The sequence below is a fragment of the Condylura cristata genome, unplaced genomic scaffold (assembly GCF_000260355.1).
Source record: "Condylura cristata isolate star-nosed mole 26May11 unplaced genomic scaffold, ConCri1.0 scaffold00006, whole genome shotgun sequence".
In the NCBI taxonomy this organism is placed as follows: domain Eukaryota; kingdom Metazoa; phylum Chordata; class Mammalia; order Eulipotyphla; family Talpidae; genus Condylura; species Condylura cristata.
Genome location: NW_004567107.1, coordinates 20758232 through 20770796, shown reverse-complemented (window position 1 = coordinate 20770796; position 12565 = coordinate 20758232).

Genomic DNA, 12565 nt, shown 5'->3' with positions numbered 1-12565 from the left:
TATGTTTCTTTTTACATCATCTTGTGCATTTTTTTCATCTCAGTTATAATCCCCATGGGCTTCCCATCACCAAATCACCTGTGTGCCATCACCATAGTCCTGTGCATGTCCACTACCCTTTCTACCCCCCTAAAATGTCTCTGGTTAATAGTTGTTCATTATTATTATTATTACTTTCTCCCCTGGTCCTTTATTCTCCTGTGTAAAACCATCTGGTATTTTTCCTTTTCTTTCTGTCTGCCAATATTTTTTTCTGTTCTGTATCAGTCATGGTTTTACTAAAGAAACAGAAGAGTAGGATGCATAGTGGAGTGTATGTGTGTGTGTGTGTGTGTGTGTGTGTGTGTGTGTGATGTCTGTGTCTGTATGTAATGAAGACTAAACATAATTTTAGCATAGTCTAATTTTACCTAATATTTGAGCAGTGATCTACAGCTTATAAAACTGTTCAAATACATTATCTCATTCAGTCTTTATAGCAACCAGTATTATGAGTGAAGAAAATGAGGCTCAAAGGGGTAACATGACTTGCTCAAAGTCACACAGCTATTAAAAAGAATTGAGACTCATTCATGGGAACTTTCTCAGATCCAGTTCTGTCTCTATCATCTCCTCACTGCTGCAGTATAGCAGTTTATTTGTTAAGAAATTTCACCTCCTTATAGAAGAAAAGGATGTTGCACATGAATTCTGAGGCAGCAGCTGTACCCCTGACTGCCTGAAATGCCTCCACCAGGCTTGGCAACAGCTGTCTCAGCTTGACATCTCACTGGGTTCCTGTCAGAGCCCCACCTTTGGGAATGACAAGTTTAATGAAGAAAAATCCAACCTTCCACCTGAACTCCTAGCTTTGCAAGTGCAACCGACATCTGACAGGCTTGGAGGCCCTCGCTGCAGGGAATGGGGTGACCCCAGTCTCTCAGCTCATAGATTATAAGTTTGGCAGCTTTCTTTGCAATTGGCTGGCAACATTTGTGCCCTCTCCAGATCTTACTTCCTGGTCCCAATGCTAATTTAGATGCAATTCAAATAAACACTTACTGAGTACTTCCTAGATGCCAGCACGAGGGATATATAAAAAGATGAATAGCACACCATTCCCGCCTTGGGAGCATTCAAAGTCCTATAGACGAGTAAGAAACTTTACAGTGCCAATATTTCTATGGAGACAATACCCATGGCCATGGCAAATGGGCCCCTTTTGCAAAAAGAAACTCAAATGAGACAGCTGAAAAAATTAAAATACCATATTCACTATTTCACTTGGCAGAAACAACAAATTTAGATGCTCAGAAGGGCAAAGGAGAGTCAAAAACTATGGAAGGGACACACTTTACATTAAAATTGACATTTGAGAAACAGAGCTTCGTATTTTTTTAAATATCTTTTTTTTTTTTAAAGATTTATTTATTCATTCATACAGAACTGGGGTACAGGCCAGAGATGCGGAGGGTGAGAGGATTCACCAGAGACAGAGTGGGGAGCAGAACAGGCATATCGATGAAATACACTGCTGAGGGGAGCAGCGGGTGGGTCAGGTCTGCCACGCCATGTGGTCACCTCTGGGGCAGGCAGGTATGGAATTCATGCGGAAGTGGCTTTAGCTTCTCAGTGCTGTGCTTTAACCCACTGCGCCACCAGGGAGGGCCAAACTATCTTTTTTTAAAATGTAGTGATATGCATAAACAAAGGTGAGCCAAAAGTATGTGGCATATTGGGGATGAGGGGGGAGCTGGGGAGAAGTAATAGGTGTCATATATTTAGAAAACAAAGAACATGGAGGACAATGAGATTAAAAGGCAAGGTAATAAGGAGGCCTCAATATCATACCAACATGTTTAGGGCATATTTTGAGTGGAATCATTAGAGAAATATGTGGTCTGAATTAGCATAAGATGGATGCTCTCCTAGCACTTGGGAGAGGAACAACTCAACAGATGTAATACTAACACCAAATTGAGCCAAATTAGAGAAGGAAAAGATCTAAACCAAGGAGACAGAAAATAGAAACAGAAAAGGAAAAAAAATAGTAAGAACATTCATGGAAGGAAGAGTCAGGTCAGGCTCAGAGAGAGGAATAGGGTCTAATTATGAGACAAGGCACTAGAGACGGTCTGAATGAGATAGGGAACACAGAAGAGGTGGAGAAGACAGGCTCAAGGAGAGATCACTGAGTATGGTTTAGGCTGAACATGCTCACTGTGAAATATGTGAGGATATTCAAGCAAAGATACTTTGGTGGGAGACAAATGTACAGCCCAAGCATGGAGCAGGCTCAGAGATTGTCATGGGAATGGATGAGACTACCAGGTAGAGAGCACAGCCAGAGGAAAACAGGTAATGGAAAAGACCCTAGGGAATACTGACTTTTTTTTAAAGATTTATTTATTTGTGCATACAGAACTGGGGTACAGGCCAGACGTGCAAGGGTGGTGAGAGTGGGGAGCAGAATGGGCAGATGGATTAAGTACACTGCTGAGAGAAGCGGCGGGCGGGTCAGGAGATGTCTGCTGCGCCATGTGGGTCAGCTCTCTGGCGGGGATCAAACTAATGCGGAAGTGGCTTTAGCTTCTTAGTGCTGTGCTTTAACTGGCTGCGCCATCAGGAAGGGCCCGGGAATACTGATTTTTTAAGAGCCAGCCAAAAGGTATACTGACTGGAGACAGAAGGAAGCCCAGTACAGAGAAGGAGGGTAAGCAGTAGCAGAAATGCTGCAGAGAGATAACAGACAATCAGACCTAAGCCAGGAACTCTGGATTCCCTCTGGGAATGCAAAGGTTGATTAGGCTTAGTGGGGAAATAAAAACAGGCGAGAAAGAGATGACATAATATTGGCAACATGATAGTGATGTTTAAATCTGTGCCATGGGCACTAAGGGTCTAATGTCTCTACTTGTATATATCTTTTAAAGTCTTTTCACATAGAAAGTTAAAAACAAATTAATCCATAAAAAGAATAAAATATCATTATTGATTTCTAAGATAAGGGTTTCTGTTGAATGTTGAATAGCAAATGGAAAACAAAGAGGGGACAATTGGTATCCAGTGTCATAGTTTGAGCTTTGCTGGCAAAGGGGTGGAGGAACTGGAACTTTCAGTGTCACAGCAGGAAGTAGATGCCACTCAAATTAGGATGCTCCCCCAAGGGTTGAAAAAGACAGCATTGGGTCCTCCCTGGTGGGGCAGCGGGTTGGAGTGCTGCACTGCGAAGCTAAGGCGAGCCTGACGGCTTCAGTGAGAGTTCAATCCCTGTCCAGGGGGTGACCCACATGGTGCGGCAGACCTCTCCTGTTTCACCCACTACTTCCCTCAGGAATGAACTTCATTGATCTGCCTGTTCTGCTCCCCAGTCTGTCTCTGATGAAACCTCTCACCACACCTGCACCTCTGGCCTGTACCCCAATTCTGTATGCATAAATAAATAAATCTTTTTAAAAATAAAGAAAGAAAACTGCACAAACTATTAAACATAACCACTTTCTACTGACCATAGCAGGTAATAGACCAAGATCAATAGAGAGGAGCGCACCCCTTCTTTTATGAGAGTAATTACAATGTCACATGAAGGCAAAGAAATGGATACCAGGAGCAGTAATGCAATGGAACCAATAATTCAATCTATCTAGGTGTGCCCTCCACAGATTCTACTCCCTCCTGCCAATGCTAATTTAGATGCAATTCAAATAAACACTTGCTCAATATTTCCTGTATGCCAGCATCAGGGACATATTAAAAGATGAGTAACAAACTATTCTTGCCTTGGGGGGTACTCACACTAGGTTAAAGAGGGGGATGCTAAAAAGAACTCAGAGCAATTCTGAGTGCAGGGGCCCCCTGAAAAGAACTCTGAGCTCTCCTCCAACTGAGGAGATCTGACATGGGGTGGCAGGAAGAGATGGCCTGACCTGCCACAGTTCTCCTGTCTAGGCTCTTACTCGCTGGAATCCAGAATGCAAAAGAGACCTTCCATGGGGTAACAACAGGGCAGGTAACTGTGTTGGGGAACAGTAACAATGAGTCTGAAGGGATAAAAGAGGAAGTGGGTGCAGCATTGGCAGCCCATAAAGGGGGGCAAAGTGAAGGTGACTGGCAGGCTCAGTTCTTAAATAAAACCCTCATCTTCCTCCAGGATGCCATAGGAAAATAGGGAACTTGAGGGATCAGAGGTTGCAGGAGGTCCTCTAAGTAGCTCACACTGCCACCCTGGACTTCTGATCCAGGCTGGTGGGCAGGCACCAAGCCCTAACAGATTTTTCCCTCCTGTGAGGAAGAGACACAGCTGGAGGAGGATATGGGCAATTAAGACTGACAGTCTGACTCAGCAATAAAATTAGGCTACAACAGCTAATGATAGTTAAAGGGAGGGAAGTTGTTGATGGGATTGGAAGCAATCAGGGCAGAGACAGGAAGACCTGAGCCTAAGAGCCCCAGGAAACCATTTCCCTTTTACTGAGACCCAGTGACACTCCTTTGGTAGGTAGAAGGAAGGTCTGAATGTTTGTGCCTGTTATGTTCCTGAGGCTAATGTAGAGTGGAGCCAGTGGAATGATAAAAATAGAATAGAATAGAAATTTTCTGAATACAATAGGTGTGTTACTTTATAAGCGAAGAATCCTTACTATTAAGAGAGGACATAAAGTGAGTCCCCCAAACTGAATTCTAGGTTTTGTATGTCAAGAGCCCTCAATCTGGGTTCACTTGCTTCTTTATTCACAGAATCATTGAGGTAGAAAGATAGGTATCCCCAGATCTTCCCACGAGGTGACACTTTGGCATCAGATTATTTTGACCTAAGATCAGTTAAAACCCTGCAGTACTACCACTCCCCCTACTAGCTAAAAGAATGTATATTTGGGTTGTACCTAGAATAAGGGTTATTTCCAGAAATAACCTCTCTGTTAGAGAAATCTATCTCTAGCAGAGCAAACATCTAATTACAGAATTTCTGCTCTTGGTCATGTGACGCAACCTCTCCTCATCATGAGTCCCTGTTCTCTCTCCTTAAATCCCCAGGCCCCTGTCCCATTCCTTAACTCAGAATATCTACATCTATTTTGCCTTATTGTCTTTGGAATCCTCCCCTCTATGCAGATTCTCCATTATTTCTTTTTTCCTACTAATTTGTCTGATATTGATTTAAGTACTTGACCAGCTGGAAAAGAACCCAAGGGGGTAGAAGGAAATTTCCTCTCTTCCCTAGTAGCCCCAAGCAAACACTAGAAAGGCAGATGTTAGGTTATAGTTGCCAAGAGAATGGGCTCTGGAACAAATTGCCGGAATTCAAACCCCAGCTGAGCTGCTTCTTCTAATTATGAGCCAGGGATAGTTATTTGACTCTTAGTTTCGCTATCTGTGAAGTGGCCCTGATAATAACACAGCTTAGAGTTATTGTGAATGTAATAAGTACATAGATGTAAGCATTTATTAGATATTTGAGCACATTGTTCATGTAATGTGAAGGTTAGCTCTGATTATTATTGCCCCCATGCCCCCCAGCAAGCTCAGGGACAGTCAGTCCTCCCCACCAGATCTGAAGAATGTTCCTCACTTCTGCCACTGTACCCTGTGTCACAAGTGGGGACCTGCATTCCAACCTTAGGTGATAAGAGCAATCCTAGTCCAAAGGTGCTGAGGGCTGGGCTGGGGCGAAAGGGAAAGCAAGGCTCAGAAGACAATTGTAATACTCTATCCACAGGCTCACCCACTCTCTGAGTCCTCAGATGATGCAGTAGGGTGCTGGATCCAGTGGTGATTCAGAATCCAGTGGGAACAATGAAAGGACCATGAAAGGGTAACTAGCTGCTGAAGAAAAACAGTATTTAAATAAAAGATATAACAGACCTACGAGAATAACTTTAGCCCAAGGAAAAGGAGGACTAGATCTCTGTGGCTAGTTGGGATGCTGATTCTCTTTGTCTCCCCAAAGCTTTCTGTCCCTGGGCTTTTGCAAGTTGGGGTATCCCTTCCTCTTTCTCTTACTTCTTCCTTCTTCACCTTTCCTTCTATCTCTTTTTCTTCAATTCCTTCTCCTCTCAACCCCACCTTTTAAAACCTACTTTATGTTGGTTTTTACATGTTTGGTCTTTGGTTATCTGTGGGTCAGCTTTCTCAGGACACACATTTTCCCCCTTTCAATTATAACTTCTGGAATCTATTTCAGCTCTATCACTAACCCACTGTAGGATGTTGAACATCATTAATAATAGTGAACACGCATATTATGCTTAATGTATGTCACTCACTCTTTAAATGTTTTATGCATAAAATTAGCTCATTTTATTGTCAGGGCAATCCATGAAGTATGAACATTTATTATCATTAAATTCATTGGTGGTTTACTACCTTATTGTTTACCTGTGGGGAAAAAGAAACATCCTCTACCTCTCTCAGCAGGTTGGATTATCAAATCAATGTCAGACAAATTAACAGAAGGAAAAATCAATTCAAGTTCACATATACAGGAAGCCCACATAGGCAAAAGGCATCTAAGGAGGAAAAATCAAGTGACGTATAAAGTCTAGCAAAGGAATGCTATTGGGGTGGTGAGGATCTGGGGCTACAAGGATGGGAGAGGGGTAATCACTTGATGAAAAGAAGAACAGATGTTCAGTAATTGTTTGCCTTGCCATAGAGATAGTTTATTGAGATAGAAATGGTATTTTTGGTAATAGCACTAATTTTGGATAAGACCTCCAAAGTGTCATTTTCTATATAGTGAAGGAAGTAGTAGAAGCTTTCTGTGAGCCTTCAGACCCTTGGTTGACCTTACCTAGAAATAATCCTTCTACTAAACTGGCAAATTCTGAATCTCTTCACACCAAATATTTGTATCCTTCCCTGCATTGCTCCTACCTGGAACATATTTAAATATCCCTGCCCAGTGGAACTAAGGACTCTCCAGTGACTCTAAGCATATGATCTTATTAAATTTTAATTTCTTCTGCATATTCATAGTTTAACGAGATAAATAGGAATATTTTTATAGGTAGACGGTCATCAAAGAGACAGATATATCATTTTATGCTTTTTTTAATTGAAGCAACATAGCAGTATAACAGTTTCAGTTGGACATCATTAACAATCATGATGTGTAGATACTATATTAAGCTCACTATTATTATTCTGTTCTACCCCTCATAAAATTGATCCCTTTTACCTGATTTACCCACTCACATGTCATTCTTTAGCCAATCAAGTAAGGGCAGAAGTGCCAGGTATCATTTCTAGGAAGGTGCCTTTAAAGAAAGTAGATGCTTTGCCATCTGCTCTTTTCACTAAGCCATCATGGATAACAGTGTCCTCCTGGGTCTCAAAATGAAGATGACATGGACCAAATCATAGCTCTTCTGAAATAGAAGTCATGATAAAGTTCATGAAGGACATGCCATGAAAGATAGAAGGAAATATTGATAGTAGTCTACCACTAAGGTTTCATTTGTTACTGCAACATAACCTAGCATATGCTGACTAACAATTCCCAGTTTTCAGGTAAGGAAAATTAATCACCTTTAGAGTGAACGTGGCAGTATGTCTCCAGTCTTAGCTCCTAATCACTACTCCACATTCCCTGATGAGCCTCAATTCCTGTTTTATGAAGTAGGAAAATCTGTATCCCAGTTAAAAGTAATGAATACTATGCTTCTTTCAATCCCATACAGCTGGTTTTCTCTCATTCCATTGGCTACTTTCTTTTTTAGTTTTAAACATGGGAGGCATACTTATTTCACAGCTGATGCTGTTAGGCTCAAAGGAACTAGGAGTTCAGAGCTGCCTACAAATGTTCTTATCATGTTTATAGCTTTACTATCCATCGTTTCAGCCTACATTGCCCTGCAAGAAAGAATTCCCGAATCTACACTTATCTCACTGATTTCTTGCCTTTGGTGTTTTAGGAAAGATGATAATAATTACAATTATTTATTAAGTACGTGATATGCTCTAACAACCAGACAAATAGTATTTCTAGTTCTTAAAGAATTCTTAATTTTTTAAAAGATTTATTTATTTATGCATACAGAACTGGGGTACAGGCCAGAAGTACAGAGGCAGTGAGAGGCTTCACCAGAGACTGTAGGGAGAAGAACAGGCAGATTGACAAAGTACAGTGCTGAGGGGAGCAGTGGGCAAGAAAGGAGAAGTCTGCTGTGCCATGTGGGTCACCTCTGGGGCTGGGGATTGAACTTGTGCTGAAGCGACTGCAAAGCACTTCAACCCATTGCACCACCAGGGAAAGCCCAAGAATTATTCATTCTTAACAGACAGTATTATTTCCATTCTTCTCAATGAGGAAGCAAAAGCCCAGGAACACAAAATAGGTTATATGAGATCACACACACCAGGTATATTTTAGGCTTTTGATTCAACTTCAGAGTCCTATGATGTTAAAGCATCTGTCCTTCCCACTTGGTAAAGATCATTGCTCCACCTGGCCCTTTGTGCAGTTTCTCTTTAATTGTGACCATGAAGGTATCTGAAATGTTCAGAATATTGTATGCTAAATAACATTTAAAATGTTTCAGAAGAAAGAAATAGATGGGTGGTAAGCTAAAAGTAGGCAAATTCCTAGGAAAGGCTTAATGTCACAGAGAAACAGAGAGGCTTGAAAAACAAGTTAGTTTGAGGTTTTGTATTTAAATGATAAGGTCATGCATGGTGTCATGGAGTCTTTGAATCAAAACTTTCTGAGCTCTCAACTAAACCTTAATGAAGCAAACCTCCAAGGGATCATCCCAATTAGCCCTGCTTTCCAGATGATAGGGCCAGAACCCCAAATTTCCATTTCCTGCCAGTGACACTCATCATGGAACAATGTTATTCCTACTGAGAAACTATGCAGCAAATACCACATGTAGAAATAGCTGCCTGTTTTTTGCAACAAACATTGATTATTTACCTATTTCAATAAATATATTTTCATGATCATGTGCTAATATATAGTTTAAAGCCAGATGTTGTCAAGCTTAGATTCTGCTTTAAAAATATATCATCATAATTATTATTTGGTTTTGCCATCTGGGTCACATTTTAAGAAATAAAAAGCTTTCTTATGTTTCTGGAACATAAGAATATTTCTGGAATCTTGTGTCCTCAAGACACCCCCTCACAGCATGGCCTTGTTGGGGTTTGGTGAGTGGGGTCTTTGGGTCCCTCTAAGAAATAATTTGGCACACTCTCCCATTTAGCAGCACATAACAAGTTTATTTTAAAATGGAATTTGCATAGACACAAATGAGCAAAGGCTGCATTTTGCCAGATCATGGTAGCCTTATGTAATTCTTTAGTGACATTTTTTTTTTTGTGGAGTTTATCACCTTTGGGTCTGGTTGACTTAATTCATAAAAAGTGATAACCCTCTCTGCCCTCACCTTTGTTTCCCAGCCTTGTGAAACTTCCATAGCCTGTTCAATCGCTCATTAATTGTTTCTACTTCCACCCTGGGTTAACTTCCACCTTCTTCTATCAAACACACCAGACCATATCTGACCTGAAATCATTTGGGGAGTTTAAAGGGGGAGACCCAATTCCGTAACTGCTTCAGGATAGAGCCAGTTGTAGAGTTATCCCTACCTAGGGGCCTGGAATATGTTTTTTCTAACATGAACTACTAAACTACCTGCATCTGGAAGGACGTGTAGGTAGAGTCTAGGGAGCGAGATGTTTTAGACAGTTAGTCCTCTTGAAGGAGTAATTGGGGTTTAATGGCCTCTAAAGATGACTTAATTAAACTGAGGATGCAACACCCGAAGAGGAGAGTGAGAAATCTAGCCCTTCAGGGCAGTATCCATGGGAGGGTCCCGATGTAGATCTCCCATTCCCAAGGAGAGACTTTATATGTTCCCCTTGGGCAGCAATAGTAGATAACTATTAAGAGGAGTCTCACGGTAGAATTGTTTTAATAAGCTAGATTTTTAAATTTTTTTTATATTTACTTTTGTGTAGAAGAAGTGGGGGGAGGCCAGAGGTTAGGGGGGGGGGTAGGTTCAGAGGATTCACCAAATACAGAGTGGGAAGCAGAACAGGTGGATCTACTGAAATTCACTGCTAAGGGGAGCAGTGGGCAAGACAGGAGAGGTCTGCTGTGCCTTTTGGGTCAGCTCTCTGGTCTGGGTTCAAACTCAGTCCATCACCTTTAAGCACTGAGATTTAATTCCTAGGCTACCAGAGAGGCCCTCAAGGGATCTATTGTGGAGAAGGAAGAAAGAGAAGAAAGAAATTGAAGGAACAGGACCCTCCCTGGTAGTGCAATGAGTTAAAGCACAGCACTATGAAACCATCCACAGCCACTGCAGCAAGAGTTTGATCCCTGCCAGGGAGCTGAGGATGCATGGCGCAACAGGCCTCTCCTGTCTTGCCCACTTATACCTCAGCAGTATATTTCAGTCAATCTGCCTATTCTGCTTCCCACTTTGTCTCTGGTGAATCCTCTCACTCCCTGCACCTCTGGCCTGTACCCCAGTTCTGTATGCATTAATAAATAAATCATTCAAAAGAAATTAAAAGAAGATAGAAGAATTGGTGTGGCAATTCAGTTTAGGGTCTATATTGCCCCTCACTTATTTTCTGGACAGCCATCACTTGGATTGCAGTCAGCAATCCTCTTTTGTTGTCCTTTAAAGAGATATTTTAGGTAGCAAAACCACTGGACCAAACCATTCCTATCTGTCAAGTAAGGATAAGTTGTTTTTTTTTTTTTTTTTTTTTTTTTTTTTTGCAAAATAGAGGGGATCTACTAAAGCCTCACCAACAGCCAGTAATATTCATGCAACCTTCTCAAAACACTTTGTTCTGCATGATCCCATTATTAACAAAACTTCCAAATAACAACACCCCCTTATTTAAACAGCTGCCATTTACAGTGTCCACAATATGCCAGGCTTAATGCCAAATACTGTGAAGAATACAAAGCCATTCAAGGCCCCATCCTGCTCTCAACATTCAATGTAAGAGGCATTAAATAAAAATTAGTACTATTATGTGGTTGTAAATTCAGAAGCCATATAGGGTATTTCACTTTCTAGAGAGAAATCAAGGTTCCATCCACTCTGCCAGCCTCGTGTACCTACACAGTCAAAGGAGAGTATGTTGATATGAAGATCAGGTTTAATATTACCTGTTATACAGTGTAAGGAAGTGGAGCATGTGGTGTTGGCTAGAAAGAAATAAATTGCCTAGGGACTTTTCTGGTCTCTCTTTTCAATCTGGTGTCTGCTTAGAGTAGAAAAGTAAGAAAGGCCTCAAGGCTACTTTCTTGCTAGGGAGGTGTTTCTGCCCCTGAGTGGAACCAGAATGGAATAAAGGGGGAAGTTAGTAGGCTCACCTAGGCTAGCAAATGCCTTCTTGAAATTAGGGAATGTGTTGCTAAGAAAAATTTCCCAAAATTCTTAAGTTCAAAAAGAGCAACCTGTCCTTTCAATGACATACTGAACCCTCTGTTTAACAGACCCAAGTTATAGTTAATTTCTTATGAGAAAATACCATTCTCTGCTTTGCTATTTAGCATTAAATAAGGCTTAGACTTGCATATTACTTTATAGATGTATCACTAGTAGAGATACAAATGATCTGACCAGTTGATAAGATAACCCTAAAGGTTATGGTTTTATTTTCCTATAGGACATTAGACCCTTTTGTATCTAACCCAGTTCCTTTTTTTAAAATTGTCTGCAAGAATCCTGTGCCTCAAATATTCTCTGTATATTTTTAAGTGAGGTAATGTTGGTTTACAACACTGTATGTGATTCAGAGCCATAGGATCACACCTCCTCCAGTTTCAACACCACACCCACACCTAGCCTCCCACTTTCCTCCACCATAGTCCTTTATGCACACATTTTGTCTGAACTAGTTTTAAGATGATATTTGTATAGTCAAGTGCCGTCTGGTTGGTCCCCCAACCAACTAATAAGTTAAATGAAATTTTTGACATCTGTTTATTCTTTATGTTAAAAAGAGTCATGTTTTTCAGTTTTGAAATTTACACTTTGACAGCGGCAATAGTTCAGTCCAGCAACCGGGAAGAATCCTTTGCCTGGCCTGATCCTCTGGTATGTATGTCCCTGGAGAACCACACAGAGGTGTGGCAATGGTAGGAAAAGACTCCAGGGCATGACATCTTATATCTTGACCAAATGCCACTTCCATGTGATTTAATCAAGACCACAAATGGTACATCATTAAAAATAGAAACTTAAAATTAAACGATGGGGTCTTTCTAGTGGTGCAGGGGTTAAAGTCTCAAAACCAGCAAGCTGTCACCAATGACTACAACATGAGTTCAACCCCCAGCCAGGGAGCTGATCCACATGGGCAGCAGACCTCTCCTGTCTCACCTGCTCCTCCCCTCAGCAGTGTATTTCAGTCAAGCCTCCTGTTCTGCTCCTCACTCTGTCTCTGGTGAATCTTCTCAACCCCTGGACCTCTGGCCTACAGCCCAGCTCTTGAATGCATACATAAATGAAAATAAATCATTTTTTAAAAAAATCAAATGTGTGCAAAAAAATAGAGTGGTATTGGATAATAATCCTAAATATAGACTAAGCATCAAGTTCATACTTTTATAAATAAA